Source organism: Apodemus sylvaticus, chromosome 22, assembly GCF_947179515.1.
Source record: "Apodemus sylvaticus chromosome 22, mApoSyl1.1, whole genome shotgun sequence".
NCBI classification, from domain to species: Eukaryota; Metazoa; Chordata; class Mammalia; order Rodentia; family Muridae; genus Apodemus; species Apodemus sylvaticus.
In genome coordinates, this window is record NC_067493.1 from 5,611,990 (window position 1) to 5,639,800 (window position 27,811).

Consider the following 27,811-nt stretch of genomic DNA (forward strand, 5'->3'; position numbering starts at 1 on the left):
CCCTTTGTGGGCAGTGATCCTGCACTCATCATGACCTGACTTCATTGCTTGCTTGAGAATTCCTCACAGCACTTCCCCTTCTTATTTTTCCTGAAATCAACGTGGATAACCTGTTACTTGACTTGCATGAGCAGTATAAAGCTGGCCCATCAGCAGAACGATGTCCAGGCTTTTAACATTAAAGAGGGATTTTAGGAAATGCGTGTTTTGCTTTGTGGCTTGATACAATTCCCTTCCACCAGATGATAGGCATGGAACAAACCTGGGAGAAAACCAGGAAACAGATGACAAACCCTGCGGAGCACTATTGTTAGTCAGTACATCTTTCTCAATGGCAAGCTGGGGGGAATACACAACTGTGTTAGCACAGGTTCTCTAAATCAATATATCCCATAGAGTGATTTTTTTCTGAGTATGTAGAAAGATTTATTATAATGTCCCAGAGACAGTTGTCCTCTTCTTCAAATGATGGCTGTCTGGCAAGAGAAACATCAAATCAAGGACTTATCTTCTGGGAGAAAGAAGCTGCAATTTCCCTGAGCCCAGCATGAAGCCAGAAAACAAAACTCATGTTTCCTAAAGTCACTCTTTAAAGTTAATAGCTCGGGCACCCTTCCCCTTGTGGGTCAGATTGACACCTCCACTGCACCTGAGGAATGGGCTATGCAAGCTATTCACCTTGATTACAGGAAGAGGAAGGCAAGTGCTGTGAGGAAAGCTCAGACAAGGTCTGAATTTAGGTCCTGAAAGGTGCAGGTTCATTGCTCACAAGGAGAGGAGCAGGCATCTGATAGCCTGAGCTGGAATTGTGGGTTCTCCCCTGAGCCTCAGTGCTGTGAGAGTCCGCTTGCAAGGCAGGCACAAATGCTAAGGGAGTGCAAACCATTCCTAAGGTCTGGAAAAGAGTTTGGGGCTGAACTAGAAGCACATTTTAACCTTGAGGAGTGGTAAGGCTTACTGACTAATCCAGACCTCAGTCAATCAAAGAAAGTGGAAGGACCTTTCGGGAAATTTTCTGCAAGTTCCCTGTGGCTGTGCAGGCCTGAATAGGTCACTGTTTCCTGCTCTGAAATCTGCTGTTCCGTGCTGTGCTGTGAGGGGACCTCAGGGAAGCTCTGAAATCGAGACATGGTAAGCACAGGATATCTGTCCACAATGGGGAAGGACAGGCGGCTGAGCAGTGGGTGCTGGGGTGGAGGGTCCTATCAGGGGTTGGATGGGAAATTTTAGCTACATATGACTGTGTGAAGTTTCTAGTGGTTCTTTTTACTTGCTAAATCAGGCAGTGACCTCTGAATATCTTCCCTATTATGGCTGAATCTTCCCAAATCATTTGGACCATTGGTTTCCTTTTAGAAATATCATGGATGATATATATATATATATATATATATATATATATATATATATATATATTCTGCAGCACATTTCCAAAACTTTTTGTGTAAAACACTACACACTGACAGGGCTGATATGAATCTAATAGGTTTATTTTAATATGTGCCTGGTTTTTGTTTTGTTTTGTTTTGCACTATTCCTATTTCTTTCCATGTATAGTTTTTTGAATATTGGGTGGCATGGGGACATTTTTTGTTCCAATCTGTTCGGTATTTTGGATTCTTTTTGTACCTTAATAGGAATCAAAGTTTTAGTTTAGAAATTATTAATTTAGGATTTCACTGTGTCCTCTGAGCTGATATTCATCTTCTATAACAGTCAACTATAGAATTTGCTTTTGATGTGTTGCAGTGGTCCTGGTTATTGAGTGCAAGGAAACTTTTAGACTCCAAATATTTTATGACCAATATGTCCATTTATTCTATTTATCTCCTTTCCTGTTTGGTGTGCGAACCTTGCCTCAGTGGTGGTATCAGCACAGGTAATTTCAATGGACTGCTCTCAGGGACTTAGCACCTGCTTAAATCATTACCTGCCTCCATCAATTGCTGCTGTTGTCAGGTGTGCTCTATATACATGGAGCACTAGCTTCAGCTGCTCTCTATATTTGTTCCCTGTTTCTGTTCTCTACACAAGCCCCCGCTATAGTCTTTCTCTACTCTCATCCCAGGCTCTCTGCTCCCTATATGTGTTCCAGTCCACAGGTCCTCTTGTGCACCCCTATCCCTTCCCCAAGTTCTCACTCCTGTCCTTTCCAAAAAACAACCTCTTTCATATTGGATGTCTTACATGTTTTAACTTTTGTAGACCTGCTGTGATAGGATAAATTTGATTTCTTGGTGAAATATTTCCCTGGCTTTTCTTCATTATGTTCCAAATCTGATGTATAAGTACCTGGGTTTGAGGTGCTAATAGGTCTAGATACTGGTCTCTGGGTTTGTCTTCTTTGGGTGGTAATTTTATTCCTGAGTTACTTTTTTTGTCTGTAGTATCACTGGATGTTGGCTGAGTATAGCCCCTTTTACTGACCTGTTTTGTAGTTATGTTCAAGAGGGAATGCTTGCTAATGTTGAAAGTTTGAAGAAGTGGCAGGCAGGAAGATATTGTCTTAGCAATCCACCAGGAGAAATAGTCAGGAGAAAGGTTAAGCTGTCTCTGGTGTTTGTACACTTTTAGGGAGAACTGTGTAAATTGCATGTGGGATAATAAATTGTGTGGTAAATCTTATAGAAATCCTACTTTGTCTCCTGGCAGGCATGGCATGTGGTTGAAAAAGGAGTGTACATTCCTGTCTACTGGAAGAGGAAGGGGTATTCGGTACCCTTGTATGATGGAAAGATAGGACTTACTTTCTGATTTTAAAAGATTCGACTTTTAAGATATTACTTTGAGTGTCAGATATTTGACACTTTAGACATTTGAACCGTGTAGGAGGTCCTGCAAACTATTAGGATCACTGTAGACCAAATGCATTTTCATTACAGGATAAACATGAGCTTATAGCATCCAGGGTCAGAATGGAGTTGATTGGGTCCCCTGGGTATCCCCACACTGTGGGGCTTCAATTGTCTGCTGGGCTAAATGCATCCTCTCCCAATGAGGCCAGACTTTGGAGCACAGTAAAAGGAACAGTTACCAAAGATAGGCAGCAGCTTTAGGGACAGTGCCTGTTCCAGTTGTTGGAGGACCGTCATGGAGACTAACCTAAACTTCTGCTACTTATGTGCCAGGGGCTTTAGTCCAGCTGGTGTCAGCTATTTGGTTGGTGGCTCAGTCTCTCAGTATCCCCATGGTTAAAGGTTCATTGAGTCTGCTAGACTCCCTGTGGAGATCCTACCATCTTCAGGGCATTGAATATTTCCCCAACTCTTTATTAGAAATCTCCAAGCTCCATCCCATGTTTCACTGTGGTTCTCTGCATCCATTTCAGTCAGCTGCTGGGTGAAGCCTCTGATTGATCACTTATGAAAGTCTCCTGTCTGGAAGCATAACATTATATCCATAATGATGTCATGGATTGGAGATTGCCCATAAGGTGTGTCTCCAGTTGTGCGAGTTTTCATTGGGCATTCCCTCATTCTGTGCTTCAGGTGTGCCCTTGCCTTTCTTTTAGATTGGACAAATTTTGTTCTATGTGTCTACTGTGCTGTAGTTGAAACTGATCCATCAGGTTTCTTCACATGCTCCCATACAGTCAACATTTGTTCTCTGTCCATAAATCACATAAAATGCTTTAAACACATTTGCATTTAATACTAAGCTATTTTGCAAGTCCAGTGGTTTAGTATTGTTTTAAAATATTATTCTCTGTTTTTTCCAAGACAAAATTCTCTCTGTGAAATCCTTCCTGTCCTGATAGTCGATATAGGAACCACATAAGCCACCTGACATGGATTTGCAAAATAAGGATATGCTTTTGTGGAATTTTTAATCCTCATGTTTCACTTTGAAATTTGGCCAAATAGATAGGTTATATTCTATTTCTCAATTTGATATGTGTTCATTACATCAATACTACCTGAGGACTCAGAGTCCTTGGATTCCAGGTGTATGATGTACTTCTTCACACTTGTGATTGTTCTGAAATGTTTGAATAAATAATATTTTGCCTACGTATAGGAATATGTATATCATATGTCTCTTCTTTACACTTGTCATAAGATGGCCCCAGAATTCTTGATCTTGAAATAATTAGTAGTTGCTAGTCCCCATGTGTATCTGAGAAATTGACAAACACAATGTGGAAGACCAGCTAGAGCTTTCCATTGCTTAGATCTTTCTCCTGCCTTACATTGCTTATTTATGATCAACATTTATATTACTATATTTTCATCTGTTCCTTTGTAACTGTTTAAGCATGCATTTCCTTCTAGTAAAATTATATTAATGTTATAGTTTAAACTGTTACACTTCATGCTTGTACAAGATGAGTACAGATCTGAAGTGAATGTATAGTTCTTGGTAGGGACTGTTAGTAAAGAACTGAGTTCTCTATCATTTTTGTTTCCTTGGTTGATTTTTGTAGGGATTGAGGGTCTTAATATATAACTTTTGGTCTCGTAGAACATATGACATAGGCCATGCCTGCATCCAGCCCTATGACATACAGCTACCTGTACCTCTATGACTAAGGACATGTGCAAATACACACAGTTTACCCATCAGACTTGTAGTTAGTAATTGTTCATACAATTTTTCAGATGTCTGATCAGTATTGTGGATGTTTCCTGTGCATTTCCCTCTCAATTGGCATTTCTCTGTCAGGGCTGTATGTTATTCAAATTGTTCAAAAGCAAGACACATGCATTTTATAATTCACTCTCCTTCTAAAATGACACAGTGATTTTAAATTCTGAGTCAGAATATAAGTGGAGCAAATGCCAAAATTATATGAGTATGTTTTTGAGGAAACATGTGTTTCCTTTACATTGATGTTAGTATCATGCTTTGTGTTGTACACATGTATGGGATATTTAGGATGCAGTGACTTTTGATGATGTGCATGTGAACTTCACTGAGGAAGAGTGGAATTTGCTGGATCCTTCCCAGAAGAATCTCTACAAAGATGTGATGTTGGAAACCTACCTGAACCTTAACGCTATAGGTAAGACTGTTATATTATCTAAAGAAAACAAATGTTTATTGGTTATTGATGATCTATCATTTTAATTGTGAATAGTGAAGATTGAGCTGAATAATTCAGTTTCACTAAATTTTCATTGTAACTTTCATGGTGCAGTGAAAATTCACAGTACCTTGATTATATCCTAATTTCCAATAGTATATCATTCATTTCTGGTACTGTATTTTAGGCTATAATTGGGAAGACCATCATCTTGAAGAACATTTTCAAAGTATTAGAAGACATGAAAGGTAATTTTCATGTGCAAACTGATACAAATTTGTCTCTGAGGAAATTTTAATATCTTAAGGAATCTCCAGCAAAAACAAGAGTGTAAAATAACAGTCCTTTAACTGTAGTTATAATTATAATATTCTTACAAAACCATGTACCTCAAGGTCTGATACCTGATTTGGGTATCCATTTGATAAGTAGCTTCTTTAGAGCTATGCTGTGGACCTGCCAATCTGTAGCGTCTCATAGTATTTAGAAACTGCACATTGAATAGTGATAAATTTATATCCAAAACATTTTAATAAGAAAAATCATCCACAGAAAATTTGATGATACTCATATTCTTGTATTAATATGGTTCCGCTTGGTGAGAGGGAATTTTATGAGAATCAAGAATATTGTTGTGGAGAAACATTAGTTTATCTTGCACATGTTATGAGAAACAAAAATTCAAACAGTGTGAATGCAATGAATAAACCTTTCATTTATCATTCTTTTATTAGGTATATCATGTGTCACAATGGATAATAATCATGTGAGCATAGGGATATATAAGGAAGAAACATAAATTTTTTGTTCTAAAACAAGAAGATATGTAGTATTCTGCCTTTGAAAGAAATTAGGAATATGCAAGACATTTGCAATTAGTTATTTTTTTAGCTTTACAGGGAATATCCCAAAATTCATAGTGTAAAAAAATCTTTATGGGCACTAGGAATTTGGAAATTCTTCTGTGTGTCCTGGTTCCCAGTCACATGTATTGTAATTCAAACTAGAGGAAAAATATGAATACAATCAGTGTTATACAAATCAGGGTCTTTCTAACTTTATTCATATAGCTAAATATATCATATAAAAAAGAGGGTGTTATAAATATGAGCCATGTAATAACCATCACAGGTGTCTTGAACAACTCATAATGAGAGAGAACAACATGAACATATAAAGAGCTAAAACCTTAAGATCTGATGCTTCTTTACCATTAGAGAAATTGTAACCATAATTCCTATTGATTACATGATTGATCAGAGTAATGAATGTGGTAATGATTTCACATGTGCTAATTATCATTGCAGGAATGTAAGATGTCATAGTGGAGAGAAACCCTATGAGTGTAATATATCTGGTAAAGCCTTTACAAGACCCAGTCATCTCCAATGTCATAAAAGAACACACAGTGGAGAGAAACCTCATGAATGTAATCAATGTGGTAAAGCCTTTACAAGATCCAGTCATCTCCAAAGACATAAAATGACACATACAGGAGAGAAACCTTATGAATGTGATCAATGTGGTAAAGCCTTTGCACAGCACAGTAATTTTCAATATCATAAAAGAACACATACTGGAGATAAACCTTATGTATGCAGTCAATGTGGGAAAGCCTTTGCATGTCACAGTACTTTCAGATATCATAAAGTAACACACACTGGAGAGAAACCTTATGAATGTATTCAATGTGGTAAAGCCTTTGCACAGCACAGTCATCTCCAATATCATAAAAGAACACATACTGGAGAGAAACCTTATGAATGTAATCAATGTGGTAAAGCCTTTGCACAGCACAATCATCTCCAAATACATAAAAGTACACATACTGGAGAGAAACCTTATGAGTGTTATCAATGTGGTAAAGCCTTTGCACAGCGCAGTCATCTCCAAAGACATAAAATGACACATACTGGAGAGAAACCTTATGAATGTAATCAATGTGGTAAAGCCTTTGCACAGCACAGTGATCTCCAAATACATAAAAGAACGCATACTGGAGAGAAACCTTATGAGTGTTATCAATGTGGTAAAGCCTTTGCACAGCGCAGTCATCTCCAAAGACATAAAATGACACATACTGGAGAGAAACCTTATGAATGTAATCAATGTGGTAAAGCCTTTACACAGCACAGTGCTCTCCAAATACATAAAAGAACACATACTGGAGAGAAACCTTATGAGTGCCATCAATGTGGTAAAGCCTTTGCACAGCGCAGTCATCTCCAATATCATAAAAGAACACATACTGGAGAGAAACCTTATGAATGTAATCAATGTGGTAAAGCCTTTGCAAGACCCAGTCATCTCCAGTATCATAAAAGAACACACACCGCACAGAAAACTTATTAATGTAATCAATGTGGTAAATTGTTTGCACCAGGGATAAGTCCCCAAAATCTGTGTGCTGGAGAGAAAATTAATGTATATGATCATGAATTAAGTGGGAGTTAGGAGGGTATCATAAAGTAGGATATGATAGACATGGGTGCTTGGGATTATTTCCACTCTGGAGATTTTTTTTTTTTTTTATGCTTTTGCAAAGAAGTTTGCTGCCCTCGTCTGAAGAGTTTCCTTGAGGTTAAGGTAAAGATGTTTACATTAATTGTATTGACAAAGTAAGTCACAGAAATAACCGCATAGAATTTGGCATGAAAAATTTTAACAAACATAGAAACTAAGAAAGGAACAATAAAAAAAGAAAGGTTCAAAATACAAGGCATCATCAGGAAGTTGAATGAAGTTTAATCGTCTGATCAAGGATATTCAATGGCATTAAAGGAATAGTTTCATTAGGACAAGATTACATTCAGGTAAACATATGGATTTGCAGTTGTATGAAAGTCAATTGTATCATGTTAGGAATTATTATTACCTGGATACCGTTTTGATGTATACACATGAAGATACAATTATGTGTCAAATTGCCAAGAGATCGATTTGGATTCTGGGTTCTGAATTTAAAATATAAGCAGAAAGGCTTAGTTCCAGGCATGGTGTTACATGCTTTTTAACCCACCATTCATGAGACAGAGCCATGCAAATCTTTGAGATCAAGTTCCAGGAAAGCCAAGATTAGGCAGTGATGTATTTGAAATATTGAAAGCTGCTGGTAATGGAATAGAAGGAGCCACGTTCCAGCCCCAGTAAGCGACAGAACTCTGAAAATTTTATCATAAAGTGGTATTGAATATTGTCAGAGAATTTTACATTACCTCATGAAATGATCGATTCTTGGTTTTTCTTACACTTTAATCCCATTTTGTTGAACCGTCACTGTTTCTAGAATGAAGCCTTCCTCACTGTTAATGGTGGACGATCTTTTGATTGTTTTGTATTTTATTTTATTTGTTTTATCTTTTAAGTATTTTTGAATCTGTGGTTTTATGGATAATTTGTCTGTAATTGTCCTTAATTGCTCAGTCTTTCCTGACTGGATATATGAGTAATCAGGAGTCCAGAAAATAAATTGACTAGTATTTGTTTTGTTTCTATATTGTTGAATACACTGAATTCTTGTTCAATCCTCTTTGAAAGTCTGGTAGGACTCTACCCTAAAACTCATAGACGTGGGCTCATATTGGGGACATAGTTTTAATGAATTCTGTTTTCCTTCATGTTTATGTCAATTTAAGTTGTTTTTCTCTAGTTTAATTTTGGGATGTGGAATCTATTGAGGAAGTTAGCTATTTCTTTAAGAATTTCCTAGTTGGTGGAATGTACCCTTTTTAAACTATGTCTTTACAACTGTCTGAATTTCTTCATTACCTGCTATTTAATCCCCCATTTTATTTTAGATTTCATTAATTTGTATATTCTTTATCTTTTAATAGGGGTTTGTTTATCTTGTCTAATAAAAGGATCAAAAGACCAACTCCATGTTTCATTAATTCTTTGAATTGTTCTCTTTCTATTTTATCAATTTCTTCAGCCAACTTGAAAATTTCTTGATGTCTCCTTCCTTTGCTTCTGCTGATTCAGGGTCCGTGGGTGTGTATTATCAAAAATGCCTCCATGACCCTGTATAAAAAAATCTGTAGGGCTTTTATTTTCTCTCTGCCTAATATACACTCTGGTCAAATTTTCAAGCCATCTTGTGACCACCTTGAGACCAGGCAGCAGAGATGGACGATGGACAAAAGGCCTCCTCTTACCTTCCATGGTGTTGGAATCCCTGTCTGGGTGAGTTAGGGTAAAGCAAGCATATCGGGGCCAGTAACCAGCTCATATACCAAACCGAGACACTATTATGGATGCCAACAAGTGCTTGCTGACAGGAGCCTGATATAGTTGTCTCCTGAGGGTCACTGCCAGTGCCTGACACAAACAGAGGGGGATACTCTCAGCCAGACATTGAACTGAGCACAGGGTCAGCAGTGGAGGAGCTAGAGAAAGGACCCAAGGAGCTGAAGGTGTTTGCAGTCCCATAGGAGAAACAACAATATGAACCACCCAGTAACCCCAGAGCTCCCAGGGACTAAACCACCAACTGAAGTGTGCACATGGAGGGACCCATGGCTCCAGCCACATGGGTAGCAGAGGATGGCCTGGTCAGACATCCATGAGAGGAGAGGCCCTTGGACCCATGAAGGCTCATTGCCCCAGGGTAGGGGAATACCAGGTCAGGGAAGCAGGAGTGGGTGGGTTAGTGAGCATGGGAAGGTGGGATGGGATAGAGGGTTTTCACAGGGGAAATGGGGAAAGGGGACAACATTTGAAATGTAAATAAAATATAAATATAAACATATGAATATATAATATAAAATATATAAAAATATAAATAAATTTAAAAATAAAAAAAAAATTTAAAAAAAGCACTTGGGAAGCAGAGGCAGGTGGATTTCTGTGTTTGAGGCCAGCCTGATCTACAGAGTGAGTTCGAGGACAGCCAGGGCTACACAGAGAAACCCTGTCTGAAAAAAAAAGAGCAAAAAAAAAACTAAATGTAAATAAGAAAATATCTAATAAAAAATTCTTTAAACAAAACACAACATTACCTCTCATTGTGACCACCTTGAAAGGATAAAGGTCAATTCAAAAGTATCTTAATCACTGCTGTTGTTTGATAAAACACTCTTTCAGGAGAACAGGTTTATTCCGGTTCACGGTTCACAGTAAAGTCCCTCATGGTGGGGATGCCACTCTGAAGTGTGAAGCAGCTGCTCACTCACATCAGGTGTGTAAATAATCAGGATGCCAAGAGCAATGAACGCCTGCTGCTGCTCAGCCCCTTTCCACACACTGCCCGGGATCCTAGCCAGGGAATGGTGCCGCCCACAGTGGGTGGGGCTTCCCACACCAGTTAAGATAACCAAGGCAGCCCTTACAGCCACGCCCCGAGGAACCTCCCCCTTGTTAGTATTCTGTCTAATCTCCACCCCCAGTTACCTAGCAACAGCCAGCTATGCCCCTCCCCACCGTTACCTGGCAGTAGTCAGGTAGGTCTGGTGCACTATAAAAGGGGCTGCTGCCCCCCTCCCTCTCTTATCCTCTCACTCTCTGTTCCTCTCTTGCCCCTTCTTGGGCTCCCATCCCTTCCTCTCCCCTCCTCCCTCTCTCCACATGGTCATGGCCGCCTCTGCTTCTCTACTCTCTCCCTCTCTCTGCCTTTCTCTGCCTCTACGACCCTCTTGACTCCCCCTCTCCATGCCCTGAATAAACTCTATTCTGTACTACACCGTCTTGTGTCTGGTAACCTCAGGAGGAAGGGATGCCTTGGAATGGGCCCACTGAGGCACGCCCTTCCCCCACACCGCCATTAGAACATAGTCTCTCACCTCTTTCTCTTTTTATGACCACAACACCCCTGGCCACTCTAGCTCTTATCAAGTGGACTATTGAGGTTGAACATCATGGTGGCTTTGAAGCTCGGTCTATTTATCTAGACACTGGGGTCCTCTGTCTTGCCTTGCAAGAGTATATGAAATCATTTTCTCAGAAAGTCATATAATTTTAAATTTGAAAATATTTTATATTTTTTATTTCTAGAATCTATTTATTGGAATTTGTGCATGCAGTAGCTTTCCCACCAGATCTTAAATGTTTTGGGGGACTGTTACTTACCAAATAGACATTCAAAAGTTAAGTGGCTGGGTGGGTATTTTGCCCCTTGCTCCCCTCTCATTTAAATTAACAATTATTACAAAACCACAAATGATTAAGACTATATATTTTATTAAGTTTATATTTATGTCTTATATGTTTACTCTTTTTACATGAAAGACTCATAACCAATCTTTATTTTTCACACACATTCAGAATCCCCCTTCATTTGCAAATACATGTCTTCACTTTTTAAAAAGTATTTATGACAAACGTGTGCACACACACATCACACACCATGTTACTTGTTATCTCATAATCATTTTTCTAGCATGTTTTAGCATTGAACATTAATAAGTAGTATATTAACTTTCAATTATCCATGAAGTGTATTGTTTTTACTATGTGGTTACTTTAATAGAGTCTTTTCATAAAATTTTTAAAAATTTAGGGGAAAGTCAAATTTTCTTTCCCTTTATTGATGTGCATACATAAGCATTTTATGATGGATCTCATTTAGGTGTCTTCCTTGTTGATAACCAGGGTATTTATTTATCCTATTGGAGAACTGTGAGCATGAACCATAGTGAAAACCAGTGTGCAGAGTATGACATTTTCATCATTTGGAATTTTTCACAAGGCCTTGGATTAAAAGTGAAAATAGGAAGCTATTTTCCTTGTTCTCCACGTAACCAACAACTTTACATATCTGAAGACTTGGAGTGGGCCACAGGAGGAACATCAGTGGGTACAATTATTTTTTAGTTTATCTATATTTTAAAATATGAGTTGATGAAGTATTAGCTCTGTGTTAAGACCAACTACTATGCTTGCAGAAAACCATTGTCAGTTACAAACACCAAAATTTGATATTTCTCAATTTCATGAAAATCTGGTCTTAGGGAACAAAAGCCTCTGGATTCCATGTTCATTTCCACACACATCCCTATTCACCTCTCAGGAATGTATTTATTAAATTTGTAAATATAATTAATTTTGAAACTATATTTAAACTACTGAATTTGCAGATTCTGGGTGAACATATTTATAACCAAATTGAAAATAGTATGTATTCATTAACAGAAATCTTGCTTTAGATTCAAGGTTTCCATTTTTAATTTATTTATATATGTATGCATATATGCATATGTATATGTATATATATGCATATCTATATATACAAATTATATAAATGTATATATGTGTATATGCATAATGTATATGTATATATAGGATTTTTATATTTTTATTGAATATTTTCTTTATTTACATTTCAGATATCATCCCCTTTTCATGTCTCCCCCCAGAATCCCCCTATGCAATTCTCCATCTGACTTCCTCTATGAGGGTGTCCCCCATCCATCCACCCAATCTCATCTTACAACCCTGGCATTCACCTACACTGAAGCATCCAACCTCCTAGGCGCAAAAGCTATTCCTCCTGCTAACATCTAACAAGTCCATCCTCTTCTTCCTATGCATCTGGTCCCATGAGTTCCTGCCTGTGTTATATTTGGTTGGTAGACCAGTCCCTGAGAGTTTGGCTGGTTGAGACTGTTGCTCCCCAAATGGGACAATACATGTCCTCAGCTCCTTCAGTCCCTTCCCCAGTTCCTCTATCAAGGACCGCAAGCTCAATCCAATGGTTGACTGTGAGCATCCACCTTTGTAATTTTCAGGCTCTAGCAGAGCCTTTCAGGAGACAGCTATATCAGGCTCCTCTCAGAAAGCACTTCCCTGGTTTTAGGATGGTATATGGGTTGGATACCCAAGTGGGGCAGTCTCTTTATGGTCTTTCTTTCAGTCTCTGCATGTCACATTGTCTCCATAATACCTCCCGTAAATATTTTATTCCCCCTTCTAAAAAGGTCTGAAGCATCCACAAATTGGTCTTCCCTGTTCTTCAGCTTCATATGGTCTGTGAATTGTATCTTGGGCATTCAGAGCTTCTGGGCTAATAGTCACTTATCAGTGAGTACATTCCATGTGTGTTCTTTTGTGATCATGTTACCTGACAGAGGGTGATATATCCTAGTTTCATCCTTTTGCCTAAGAATTTCAAGGATTATTCATTTTTAATAGCTGACTAGAACCCAACTGTGTAAATTCACCACATTTTCTGTTTCCATTCCTCTGTTAAAGGATATCTGTTTTATTTGAGCTGCTGTGAACATAATGTAGCATGTGTACTCATTACATGTTGGTGCACGTTCTGGGTATATGGCCAGGAATGGTATAGCTGGGTCCAATTTACTGAGGAATGGCCAGAATTATTTTCAGAGTGACTGTACCAGCTTTCAATCCTGCCAGTAGTGGAGGAAAGTTCCTCTTTCTAAACATCTACACCAACAAATCCTTTCACCTGAGTTTTTATCTTAGCTCTTCTGACTAGTGCAATGTGAAAACTCCGAGTGTTTTGATTTGCATTTCCTTGATCACTAAGGATATTGAAAATTTATTTCACTGTTTTTCAGTCATTCAATATTCAGAACTATCTGTGTAGTTTTGCACTCCACTTTTTATTTCCCCTGTGCCCATGTGCTTGAGGCTCCTCCCCACTTCCTTTTCTATTAGTTTCAGTGTGACTGGATTTATATGGAGGTCCTTGAACATACATGAATTAAATTCATTCTGGGAAATTACAAAATCACTCACCCTGCTTGTAATAGGTCTTTCTTCATAATGGTGTCCCCAGTAACTGACTGCCTTAAACTTAAAGCTGTGATGAAACTATTACCTATCCTGTTTCTCCGTGCAGTGTACACACTAACCTGTTCCTCATTTTCTGCTCTGAAGGCAGAAACCATCTTTCACATGAAAATCCTTTTCCTGTTGCTACAATGGACAGTTCACCACTTGATTTCAATGGGTAATTTTAAAACTTTGCTCTGGTAAAACCTTTTAACTGAACAATTTAGTAAGTTTAATCAAGAGGAAAGCAAGGCCATTTCCCTGAGGAGCATCATACAGGCAGCAAGGTGACATGAGTCAACATAACATTTTTTGGAAACATTTTTCCTAAAAAAGCTAAATATACGGATGTTTTAGAATTAATATGCCTTCCCAGGAAGAAATCAGTCTACACACAAATAAATATTACTTAAAATATATTTAATGACAGCATGAATTCAGCTCTGGGTAATGCTCTTTTAGTTTCAGGCCCTATACTATACTTAAGAAAATTAAATAGGGGCAGGAGACTGCAAGTCCAGTCCCATAGGCAAAATCTTCCCATGGAAGATTTACACAGCAAAGATATTCCTAAAATTATTTCCTAAATATACCAGGGCCCTAATGCAGATGGTCATTATTCAGTGACAGGGTCCTAAGTTGAAAGTCCTAGAGGATGAAAAAGAAAAAAAAGCAGAAGGTAGAATATATAAAAGTTGGGGTAGGGAGGTCTAAGAGAAGCCATATCTTATGCTAAATAAAGCTCTTAAGACTAGAGCCTTTTATACTAACAGAGGGAAAATTGAAAGAAATGGGAGACTTCTATGAAGCCAGCAGAAATTATCATACAGTAGGACAAATTTTGAGGGAGTCTCACAAACAAGTAGAAATGACCTTATCTCAAGAACATTACTGCCCAAGCCTACAGTGGCCTTAGGACTGACAACCGCAGCCCCACATGGTGGACAGAGTTGGGCTCTGAGGATATAAAATGTCCTGAAGGCCCTGGCCCCAGACCATTACCAGCTCTCCTAGCATATTCCTGGCTTTAGACAAGGAGCTCTATTTTATTCTCAGTGCATTGGGGCCTCAGGAAAAGCTCCCAAGGCCCAGGCTCCAGGCTGTTATTGTCTCTGCCAAGTATGTTTATGCATTTGAAAAGTAGCTATGTCATTCTCCTTATGTCATTCTCTCAATTACTTCTTAATTGGTTTATTTATTACCATTCCAATTGTCACGCCACTCTCTGGTCTCACCTCCCAGGGCTCTTTACCCCAATCCCACTTCCCTTTAGCCATTGAGTGGATGCTTCATGACCCCCCCTCTACTCCTCTAATACACTCACCTACCACCACCTCCCCTCCCCCATTCTTCTCTGGAGCATCAAGTCTCTACAGGATTAGGTGTATAGTCTCCCACTGTGCACAGACAATGCAGTCCTCTGCTATATATGTTCCTGGAACCATGCACCAGCCCATGTGTGCTCTTCAGTTGATGGATTCGTCTCTCTGAGCTCCCAGGGGTCTGCATTACTTGATACTGTTGGTCTTCTTAAGGGATTGGTCTCCCCTACATATCCTTCCATCCTTCCCCTAACTCTCCATAGGGATCCATGACCCGAGTCCAATGGTTGGCTGTGAGTATCTGCATCTGTGTCAGTCAGTCACTGGTGTTCCCTCTCACAGGACAGCCATGATAGGCTCATGTCTACAAGCACATAGATGTTTTTCCATCTCAAATGGCTGTCACCCAGTGTAGTCTGTCCCATGGGGCAGAACTATGCTTTCCTCAAGTAGAAAATGGGGGCATCAGGTGCACCAGGCCTTAATGTTGGTTGTGATTCTGTAATGAGTGTGTGAGCAGCTTGTTATAGATGTTTATTTTATTAATAATAATTATTATTATCATTACTATTATCATTGCATCTACTAATACTTCTACCACTACTACTACTACTACTACGATTATTATTATTATTATTATTATTATTATTATTATTTTGCTGTGAGCATGTTCACTTTTGCTGGTTGTACACTACAGTTGTCTCCTTTGTTATGGTGTGGAGATTGATTTCTAGACAAGCCTGGTGAACAAACACGTGATTCCTCCAGCATCCTAGTCTCTCACCAGCCTGCTTAATATACTATCAGTGTTGTTTTTAAGGCAGTCCTACATCAGCTAAATGCAACATACCATAACTATTTCCTAAGTTTGGTGAAACCTTTACATCTTCAGTTCTACTTTTCTGTATCTCAATTTAATATTGGAGTTCTATCCAACGCAGGGGATGCTGTTTAAAAGCTCCAAAAAATAAAACACAAATGGATCTTATGCATAAGTGCTAAATGCTAAGAGCAGAACTTGTAGATTTAAGAGGAAATAGAGTTCTCCACATTGACGATACTACATGTATTATTATTATAAGCAAGTCCCTGGATCAATTGTTTTGAGCAGATTCAGCATTGATGGTGAAGTTGTTCACAGGTCACATCCTGATGCAGAATATGAGGAGCAACACAAGGGACCTCACATGTGGCAACATCTGGATACAACTGATTGATGTTTCCCTTCCAGCCGGAGGAAGAACACACCACCCCACCTCCACAGCTCATTTTTTAATTATGTTTAACTTTTATTACTTTTAATATTTATATTATTATTACTTTATTACTTTTATTATTTTTATTATTTATTTATTGAATGGTTTTATTATTTTTATTTTTTATTTATTGATTGATATTATTTTTATTATTTTTCTTATTTTACTTATTATATTCTTCTCATTATGGAAAGAGACCCTGTGCTCAACATGTCTCAAAACCAGAACTTACTTGAGGTCACCACACAGCACCCAAGAGCAGCACTCAAAGCAGGACACAGAGAACCACTCAAGCCTGCTAAGCCAAAACAAACTTCAACAAGGCACCAGAAAGAACCTTCCTCTTAGTCTGCTTGGCAGGTCTGCTTGGGGTCCTTGATTGGCAGTGAGTCTTACCACTCCTGAAGGTTAGAGTGTGATTTCAGTCCTGGTCCAGACCTTTCATATATCTCAGGTCAGTTTTGCACTCCCATAGAATTTGTGCCTGTCCTCCAAGAGCCTCATCCATCTGCACACCCACCCAGCCCTGGAGGAGGACACACCATTGCAACTGAGGCTGTTCAGCTGCTTTCTCCTCCCCTTTGTTGGCAGTGATCCTGCACTCATCATGACCTGACTACATAGCTTGTGTTAGAATTCCTCACAGCACTTCCCGTTCTTCTTCTTCCTATAATCAAGGAGGATAACCTGTTATTGACTTGCATGGGCGACATAAAGCTGGCCCATTAGTGGAAGGATTCCCAGGCTTTTACCATTAAAGAGGGATTTTAGGAAACAAATGTTTTGCTTTGTGGCCTCTTAAAATTCCCTCCACCAGATAGTAGGTATGAAACAACCCCATGAGAAAACCAGGAAACAGATGACAAACACTGTGGAGCACTATTTTTATTCAGCAAATCTTTCTCCATGGCAAGGTGGGGAAAAATTAACAGTTGTGTTTGCAGAGGTTCTCTAGATCAGCATATCTTCTAGAGAGAGTGAAATTTTCTGTGTATGTAGAAAGGCGATTCATTATCATGTCCAAGAGACAGTTGTCCTCGTCTTCAAATAATGGCTGTCTGCCAAGGGAAACTTCAAAATCAAAGACTTATCTTCTGGTGAAAGGGAGCTGCAATTTCCCTGAGCCCAGCATGAAGCCAGAAAACAAAACTTTCATTTCCTAAAGTCACTCTTTAAAGTTAATTGCCTGGGCACCCTTCCCCTTGTGGGTCAGATTGATTCCTCCACTGCACCTGAGGAATGGGCTGGGCAAGCTATTCACCTTGATTACATGAAAAGGAAGGCAAGTGCAGTGAGGAAAGCTCAGAAAAGGTCTGAATTAAGGTCCTGTTAAGTGTAGGCTCATTGCTCACAAGGGGAGAAGCAGGCCGCTGAGTAGCCTGAGTTGGAATTGTGGGTCCTCCCATAGGGCTGGTTGGTGTGAAATACCTCGTGCAAGGCAGGCACAAATGCTAAGGAAGTGCAAACAACTCCTAAGGTATGGAAAAAAGTTTGGTCCTGGACTAGAAGCACACTTTAACCTTGAGGAGTGGTAAGGCTTACTGACCAATCCAGACCTCCAGCCAGATCTGCCATTCAAAGAAAGAGGCAAGATCTTCCAGGTACCTTTCTTCAAGTTCCCTGTGACTGTGCAGATCAGGATAGTTCACTATTTCCTGCTCTGAAATCTGCTGTTCCATGCTGTGCTGTGACGGGACCTCAGGGAAACCCTGAAATCTGAACATGGTAAGCACAGGATATCTGCCCACAATGGGGAGGAACAGGTGGCTGAGTAGTGGGTGCAGGGGTGGAGGGTCCTATCAAGGGATGGATGGGAAGCATGAGCTAGATGTTACCATGTGTGAGGTTTCTAGTGATGCTTCTTACTTGCTAAACAAGGTGGTAACCTTTGAATAACTTCACTATCAAGGCTGAATCTCCCCAAATCATTTGTACCATTGGTTTGCTTATAAAAGCATCATGGGTGCTTTTTTTGATTCTGCAGCATATGTCCAAAATATTTTGTGATTTACACTACACATTGATGGGGCACGTATGAAATTAATAGGTCTATTTTAACATGTGACTTGTTTTTGTTTTCTTTTTTATTGCAGTTTTCATATTTCTTTACATGTATAGTGCTTTGAATATTGTGTGGCAAGGGAATTTTTTTTTGTTTCAATCTATTTGATATTTTGGATGCTTCATGTACCTTAATAGGAATCTTTGTCTTTAGTTTAGAAATTATTCATTTATGATTTCATTACAACTATTTTCTTGACCTTTGAGCTGATATTCTTTTTCTATTACAGTCAATTGTAGTATTTGCTTTTGTTTTCTGCAGTGTTCCTGGGTATTTATTGCCTGGAATCTTTTAGATTCCAAATAGTTTTTGACCAATAAGTACAGTTACACTATTTATCTTCCTTTCCCTGTTGGGTGTGTGAAACTTGCCTCTGTAGTTGTCCATGTGCTAGCAATTTCAATGGTCTGCACTCAGGAACTTAGCACCTGCTTAAATCATTACCTGCCTCCATTAACTGCTGCAGTTTTCAGGTGTGCTCTATATACATGGAACACTAGCTTCAGCTGCTCTCTATATTTATTCCCTGTTTTTGTTCTCTACACAAGCCCCATCTATAGTCTTTCTCTACTCTCATCCTGTTCTCTCTGCTCCCTATCTGCGTTCCTGTCCGCAGGCCTTCTTGTATACCTCTATCCCTTCCCCATGTTCTCACTCCTGTCCTTTCCATAAAACAACCTCTTTTGTATCAGATCTCTTGCATGTTTTAATTTTTGAGGATCTGCCGAGACAGGACAAATTGGATTACTTGGTGGCTTATTTCCCTGGCTTATCTTTATTATGTTCCAATGATGATGTATAAGTACCTGGTTTTGGGGCGATAATAGGTCTAGATACTGGTCTCTGGGTTTGTCTGGTTTGGGTGGTAATTTTATTCCTGAGTTACTTTTTGTTGTCTGTATTTTCACTGGATGTTGGCTGAGTGTAGCCCCTTTTACTGACCTGTTTTGTGGGTATGTTCAAGAGGGAATGCTTGCTAATGTTGAAAGTTGGGAGAAGTGTCAGGCAGGAAGATATGATCTTAGCAATCCACCAGGAGACATAGTCAGGGGAGAGGGTAAGCTATCACTGGCATTTGTTAGGGACAACTGTGTAAATTGCATGTGGGATAAAAATAGTGTTGTAAATTTTATAGAAACTTACTTTGTTTCCTAGCAGGCATGGAATGTGTTTGAAAAAGAAGTGTATATTCCTGTTTACTGTAAGATGAAGGTATATTCTGAATCATTGTACTTAAGAAAGAAATGACTTGCTTTTTGATTTTATAAGATTTGACGTTCGAGATATTGCCTTGACAGTGTCAGTCGACAGTTTAGAAATTTGAACTGTGTAGGAGCTCCTGTAGACTATTAGCATCACTGTAGACTGAATGCATTTTCATCACAGGATGAACATGAGCCTTTAACATCCAGGGTCAGAATGGAGTTGATTGAGTCCCCTGGGTATCCCCACACCGTGGGGCTTCAAGTTTCTGCTGGGTTAAGTGCATCCTCTCCCACTGAGGCAAGACATTGGAGTCCAGTTAAAGGATACACATTGGAGTCCAGTTACCAGATACCAAAGATATGCGGCAGCTTTAGGGGCAGCGCATGTTCCAGTTGTTGGAGGACCCTCATGGTGACTAATCTGAACTTCTGCTACTTATGTGCCGGGAGCTCTTTGTCCAGCTTTTGGGTGCTATTTAGTTGATGTCTCTGTCTCTCTGTGTCCCCAATAATCCAGGTTAGTTGAGATTTTTGGTCTTCTTGTGGAGTTCCTATCTTCTTCAGCGCCTTCATTCCTTCCTCCGACTCCTTCATACGAGTCCCACCAGTACATTCAGTATTTAACTCTGGATCTCTGCATCTGTTTCAGTCCATTGCTGAGTGGATCCTCTCAATGGATAATTATCAAGGCTCATTTGTGTGAGCATAGCAGACTATCCATAATAATGTCATGGATTGGAGCTTGCCCATAAGATGGTTTTCCTGTTAGGCAAGTTTCCCTTGGGCATTCGCTCAGTCTCTGCTCCATGTGTCCCCCTGCATTTCTTTTGGACAAGATAATTATTTTCTTTGTGTCTACTGTGTTGTGATTGAAACAGATCCTTCTGCTTTTTTCTCATGCTCCCATGCAGTCACCATTTGGACTCTGTCCCTAAAATACAGTATAAACATTTGCTATTTCAGTCTAAGCTATTTTGCAAGCCTAGTGGCTTAATATTTTTAATTTTATTCCTTTTGTTTTTGTTTTTCAATTTTTTTTCTCTGTGAAGCCCTTCCGGTCCTGATAGTTGATATAGAAAGTACAAAAGCCAACTGAAATGCTTTTGCACCATAAGCATATGCTTTTGTGCAACTCTTCATCCACATCTTTAATTTTGAAATTTTGTCAATTACATTGTTTATATTCTATTTCTCAAGATAGCATATCTTCATGATATCAGTACTAGCTGAGGTTTCAGAATCATTGTTTCCAGGTGTATACTACTCTGCCTCACTCTTGTTTTTTTTTTTTTTTTTTTTTTTTTTTTGTTTTGTTTTTTTTTTTTTTTTGTTTTGTTTTGTTTTGTTTTGTTTTCTTTTCCTGGAATTTTTGAATAAATTGTAGTATTTACTCTGTGTGCATGGATATGAATATCATGTATGCCTCATCTTTACTTTTGTCAGAAGATGGTCTCAGAACCCTTGATATTGAAGTAATGGGTAGTTAGTTGTTTATTCCTATGTGTGTGGTAGAAATTGGCAACCATTATGAGGAAGACCAGAAAGAATATTCCACTGCTAAACTCTCTCTCCTGCCCTCTGTTGCTTATTTATGATCAATATTTTCATTACTTGTATTTTCATCTGTCCATTTGGAACTGTTTAATCATGCATTCCATTTTGTTAAAATTGTATTAATGGTGCAGTTTAAACTAGTGCAGTTAACAGTTCTGTAAAATGAATACAAAACTCTAGTGAATGTATAATTTTTTGTAGGAAGGTAAGTAAGGAACAGTGTGTTCTCTATCATTTTTGTTTCCTTGGTTGATTTTTTGCAGGGGATTGAAGGTCTGAATATATAACTTTCTCTGTCCTGTAACACATTACATAGACCATGCTTGTATCCAATTCAATGACATAAACCTGTCTGCATCTCTGTGATTAAAGACATGAGCAAATACACCCAGCTTGCCCATCATTTTTATATTTACTAATTGTTTCAGATGTGTGCTCAATACTGTTGATCTGTTTCCCTTGCATCTCCCTCTCAATTGCATTTCTCTTGAAAGGCTATATGCTATTCTGAGTGTTCAGAAGCGACACAGGTGAATCTTATAATGCAAGTCGCTTCAAAAATGACATAGTGACTAGATGATAAATTCTGAGTCATAAAATAAGTGGAGGAAGCACTAGAACTAAATTAATATATTTTCAAAGAAGCATACATTTATTTTACATAACGTCCATATATTTCTTTCTGTTGTACACATATATGGGATATTTTATGATGCAGTGACTTTGGATGATGTGCTTGTGACATTCACTGTGGAAGAGTGGGATATGCTGGATTCTTCCCAGAAGAGTCTCTACAAAGATGTGATGTTGGAGACGTACCTGAATCTCACTGCTATAGGTAAGACTGTGAATACTTTTTCCAAATAAGGAAGAAAATGTTTCTTGGTTATTGATGATCCTCTGTTATTTCAATTGGTAACAAGAAAGATTGAGCTGAATAAATTGGGTTTGCTGAGTTTTCATGATAGCTTTCACAGCACTGTCAAAATTCACAGAACTTGAATTTACCTTATTTCTAATAATATATCATTCATTTTCTGGTACGGTCTTTTAGGCTACAATTGGGAAGACCATCATATTGAAGAACATTGTGAAAATTCTAGAAGACATGAAAGGTAATTTTCATGTCCAAGCGGATGCACTTATGATTCTGAGGAAAAGTTAATATATTCTGGAAGCTCTAAAAAAGCAAAAATGTTTAAAAAAATCATTTAGGTGTAACTATGAATATAATATTCTTACCAAACTATGTACCTCAAGTTCAGTTATCTGTTTTGTGTATTCATTTGTTGTGCTGCTCCATTAGAACTATGCTGTGAGCTTGCCAATCTGTATAGTCTCATAGTACTTGGATATTGCACCTTGAATAGTGATAAATTTATAGCTGAAACTTTCTAATAAGCAAATAGTCCATGGTAAAGTTGGTGATACTCATATTCTTGTAGTGACATTGTAAAATTTGTTGTTAGGGCAGTTTATGAGAATGAAGAATAGTGTAGTGGTGAGACATTAAACTATATACTACATTTTATGAGAAACAAAAATTCAAATTGTGTGAATGCAATGTGGAAACCTTTCAGTAGTTATTCTTCTTTTATTAAATATATCATGTGTCATAATGAATAAACTCCTTGAAACCACAGGGATATTGAAAGAAACAAACTACATTTTTATTCAAAAAGATTAAGAAGATTTGTAGCCTTCTGCCTTCAGTATATTTTGTGAGTTTTTAGACATTTCCAATTAATTGGCTTTCTAGTTTTACTGGGAAAATCCCAAAAATCATACCATAGAAAACCTTTATGAGTACTAGGAACTTGGAAATTCTTCTACTTGGCCTGGTTCAGTGTCAAATGTGGTGTAATTCATACCACAGGAAAAATTATGAATGAAATCAGTTTTTTAAAATTCTGGGTTTTTCCAGTTTTCTTCAGATAGGAGAAATACATCATAGAAAAATTCCATATAAAAAAGTATGGTATAAATAGGAGCCATGTAATAACCATCACACATATCTTGTACAACCAAAAAAGAGAGAGATCACCATGAACATATGAAGTTATAAAACCTTAAGATCTAATGCATCTTTACCATTAGACAAATCTATAATTTTAATTCATATTGATAAAACTATTGATCAGGTTAATGGATGTTGTAAAGATTCAACATGTGTCAATTATCATTGTAGGCATGTAAGAAGTAATACTGGAGAGAAGCCATATGAATGTAATCAATGTGGTAAAGTCTTAGCAAATCTCAGTAATCTACAAAGACATAAAATGACACATACTGGAGAGAAACCTTATAAATGTAGTCAATGTGATAAAGCCTTTGCAAGACGCAGTCATCTCCAAAGACATAAAAGAACACATACTGGAGAGAAACCTTATGAATGTAACGAATGTGGTAAAGCCTTTGCAAGACGGAGTAATCTCCAATGTCATAAAATAACACATACTGGAGAGAAACATTATAAATGTAGTCATTGTGGTAAAGCATTTGCACAGCAGAGTGCTTTCCAATATCATAAAAGGAAACATACAGGAGAGAAACCTTACGAATGCAATCAATGTGGTAAAGCCTTTGCAATACCCAGTTATCTCCAAAGTCATAAAAAATACACACTGGAGAGAAACCTTATGAATGTAGTCAATGTGGTAAAGCCTTTGCACATCAGAGTAGTCTCCAATGTCATAAAAGAACACATACTGGAGAGAAACCTTATGAATGTAGTCAATGTGGTAAAGCCTTTGCACAGCACAGTACTTTGCTATATCATAAAAGGAAACATACTGGAGAGAAACCTTATGAATGTAATCAGTGTGATAGAACCTTTGCAACAACCAGTCACCTCCAATATCATAAAAGAACACATACTGGAGAGAAACCATATGCATGTAATCAATGTGGTAAAGCCTTTACAGGTCTCAGTACTCTCCAAACACATAAAAGAACACATACTAGAGAGAAACCTTATGAATGTAATCAATGTGGTAAAGCCTTTTCACATCAGAGTAGTCTCCAATGTCATAAAATAACACATACTGGAGAGAAACCTTATGAAGGTAGTCAATGTGGTAAAGTCTTTGCAACACGCAGTCACCTCCAAAGACATGAAAAAATACAGGCTGGAGATGAGTCTAATGAATATAATCATGAATATAGTGGGAGTTAAGAGGCCATTGGATTAGGATTAAGGTAGAGATCGGTGGTTTGGATTATTTCATCTCTACAGATGGTTCTTATGATGATTTGGCAAAGAATGTTGCCTATATCCCTTGTTTGTCTAGTCTCCTAGAGATTAAGGTAAAGAGGTTTACATTAATTGCATTGACAAAGGAAGTATCAAAAACAAACAACATAGAATTTGGCCTAACAATTTTGATCAAACATATAAAAGAAAAATACAAAATGTAAGTTTCAAAGAGCAAAGCATCACCAGGAAGTTGAATTAATCTAAATCCTGTATTAAGGATATTCTATGGTATTAAATATATGGTTACATTAGGACAAGCTTCCATGTAGCTAAACTTATGGATTTGTAGTTGTATGAAACACAAGTGTATCATGTTAGGAATTATTATTGCCTGGTAATTGTTTTCCTGTGGACATATGAAGATATATGCATGTGTCAAAGTCAGAAGGGATAGATTATGTTTGCGATTCTGGGTTCTCAGTTTCAGATTTAGAAAGGTCCAGGCATGGTGTTTCATGAATTTTACCACAGCATTCAGGAAATGGAGCCATGGACATCTCTCAGTTCAATGTTAATCTACTGAGCAAGCTCTAGGACAGCCAAACTTAGGCAGTGAAGTGTTTGAAAAATAGAAACTGGTAATAATGTAATAGAAGGGACCATGTTTCAGCACCAGCAAGCAGCAGAACACTGCAGCTTTGTCTACGTTGCTCTGGATTTAGCGGCAAGTTATAAGGGACTAGTGAGACAGTTATTGCTGAATAGCTGTAGATAAAGAATTAGAGGCTATGGAGAATAAATAAATATCACTGGAGTAAAATCTTCTGGGTAGTGTTTTTGGAGTGACAAAGAAGGTGTGTCAGAGATCAACAAGTTTGGACCTAGTGGAGCAGCTAGACTCGGTCATGTGTAAGAGTCACACAGGTGGTACTGGTTTCAAATGCATGATGTTTTCATGCAGAGCAGGTGAGGCTTGACATCATTGAGTGAGCATAAGGGAAGCTATTGGTCAAGCTTAGTTGCAGCAGAAGAACCCAGCATAGTGAAGATGCAAGTACAATGGGATGAGCAGCAAGAACAAAAGGAATAGGAGAGTGGACTCAAACAGAGCTTAGAGTGATACAGAGGGCAGAGCTGGAGAAGTGACCCAATCTCTTCAAAGGAGTAGAGATGGCCATGTGTGGATCCTGGACATTGAAACAAGAAGACCCCAAAATTATGTGATGTTAGAACTGTGTGTTACCTGCTCAGGAAAACTGCTCTCCGGGAATAAAAACTACACAAAAAATTTTGCTGCATTGAATAAAGCAGAAAGGAGTTGAAGATCTGAAGAACACTTTGACAACACATATGGAGATGAAGAGTTTGGAGACTGTTGAGCCGGCTTGGGTCTTATTTAATTCCACTATTTCTTCATGCTGCCTTTAGGAATGGTGAAGTGTATACTGTGAATGTGGAGGCATATGATGTGCTTTTATGTTTTTGAACATGATTACATGATAGGATTCATATCAGAAGACTCTTTGTCCTTTGGACTCTTAACATTTTTAAGATTGCTCTAGATAATGGGGACTTTTGAAGCTGTCACTCATGTATTCTACATTTTTAAGTATGATCCCCAAAGACTCATTCGTTTGAACAATAATATGAGGCCAGGCAGTGGAATGGGGTAATTTAAATATGACACCTATGTGAGTGGCATTATGCTGTCATGTGGCCTTGTTGGAGGTAGTGCATTGCTGTGTGGTTGGGCTTTGGAATTCCTACAGGTGCTGAAGAGCTGAAGGTCCCTGGAAGGCAGGCTTTTCCTAGCTGCCATTGGATCAAGATGCAAACTCCCAGCTTCCTCTCCAGCATCAATGTCTGCCTTCATTCCTGGCATTCTTCCTGCTATGATGAAATGGACTAAACCTCTGAAACTGTAAACCAGCCCCAATTAGATGATCGCTTTTATAGGAGTTGTCTTGTTCATTGTGACTTTACATAGCAATGGAAATGATAAGACAGGAGCACTGTGAGTGAATTTAATGCGGTCAAGAATTTGCACAGTTTTGTAGTGTTCATTTTCTTGAAAGAATGTGTTAGAGAGAGACCTCGTGAATTTGTTTAGTATAATGAAGCCTTTGTACACCTCTATAGTCTTCATCATTGTGAAATTATTCATTCTGTAGAGAAATACTTTGAATGTTAGCAATGTGGTAAAACCTTTATGTTATGGGATCCCCTGAGTTCCAACATAATTCACACACAAGGACATGGCAAATAATAAAAATCTTTTGTAGTCAAGTAGTTACTGATTAATCTGGATTAGAAAATATATTTAGAATCTTATCTGAATCACCTGATCCTGTCCCTGCCCTGAGCCAGAAACTGATATAGATTTCAAAACTAAAAACTATGAACATACATGCTGTTACAGGTATATTTCCCACCAATCAGGATTTTCTACTGTTGTTATTCGATGTCAAATGATACACAATGTAGGTTTATGGTTTATCCTATCACACTGAGTTGTTCTTTTGTAGTTAGTAACAGGCATTTTATTTTTAGCAATAAAACATTAATAACAGAAATTATGGTTAGGAACAGTCATTATGTTTTGAGGAACAAAAGTAAATGATGAAAGCTTGCTGAATATTGTTAAATAATGCAGGTCCCCTATGACCTGGGACTTGAAATTTGTTTCAATTCATGATTAAATGGTGGTTGGCAACAAAATTCAGTACTTAGAGCACGTTTCTTTTGCTTGTTCCCAACATTTGTATATCATAGTAATCTTTAAATATATTATACAACACATATTGAAGAGAAATTTTATAAATATAATCTGTGTGATACAACATTTTCATAACAGTAATCTATGAATGCATAAAAGAACATATCCTGGAGAGAAATGCTATGAATGTGCAATTTGGTAAAGAAAGCCTTTGTATGTAGCAGTAATCTTAGAAACCATAAGAAAATGTCATAATGCAGAGAAACATCATAAATGTAGTTAATGGGTTAAAGTTTTGTATTTTCTACGATCTTTATACAAGAGTAAACTCTTTAGCATGTATCTAATCTATTAAAGCCTTTGCTTATCACAGTAGTTTTTGAGAACCTTCACAAATCTCTGTGACTAAAAATATTTTGGTATGTACTTAGCCAACATACCTATATTGAGTTACTCAAGGTTATTTATTATGTAAAAATTTTTGAGAAGTGTCAACAATAAATTCAAATTTTATGATATCTCTCCATTTATTTGCACTCACAAGCCCATTTTTACATACAAAGGCCACTAATTTGTATTTTCTTTTTTAGTTAATCATGTATCCAACAACTTTGCTGACAGTGTTCATCAGCTCTAGCAATTGACTTTGTGAAGTTTTGGTTCACTTATGGAAACTAACGTATCAGTTGCAAAGAAGGATAATTTTCCTTCCTCCTTTCTAATTTATATTATCTTCCTCTCCTT

At 38.0% G+C, this 27,811-nt stretch overlaps 1 pseudogene; it reads left to right on the forward strand.

Annotated features, from left to right (window-relative positions):
* LOC127673227 (zinc finger protein 431-like) overlaps positions 1 to 24,346 on the forward strand; it is a 33,364-nt pseudogene extending 9,018 nt beyond the window's left edge.
* The last annotated feature ends 3,465 nt before the right edge of the window (positions 24,347 to 27,811 follow it).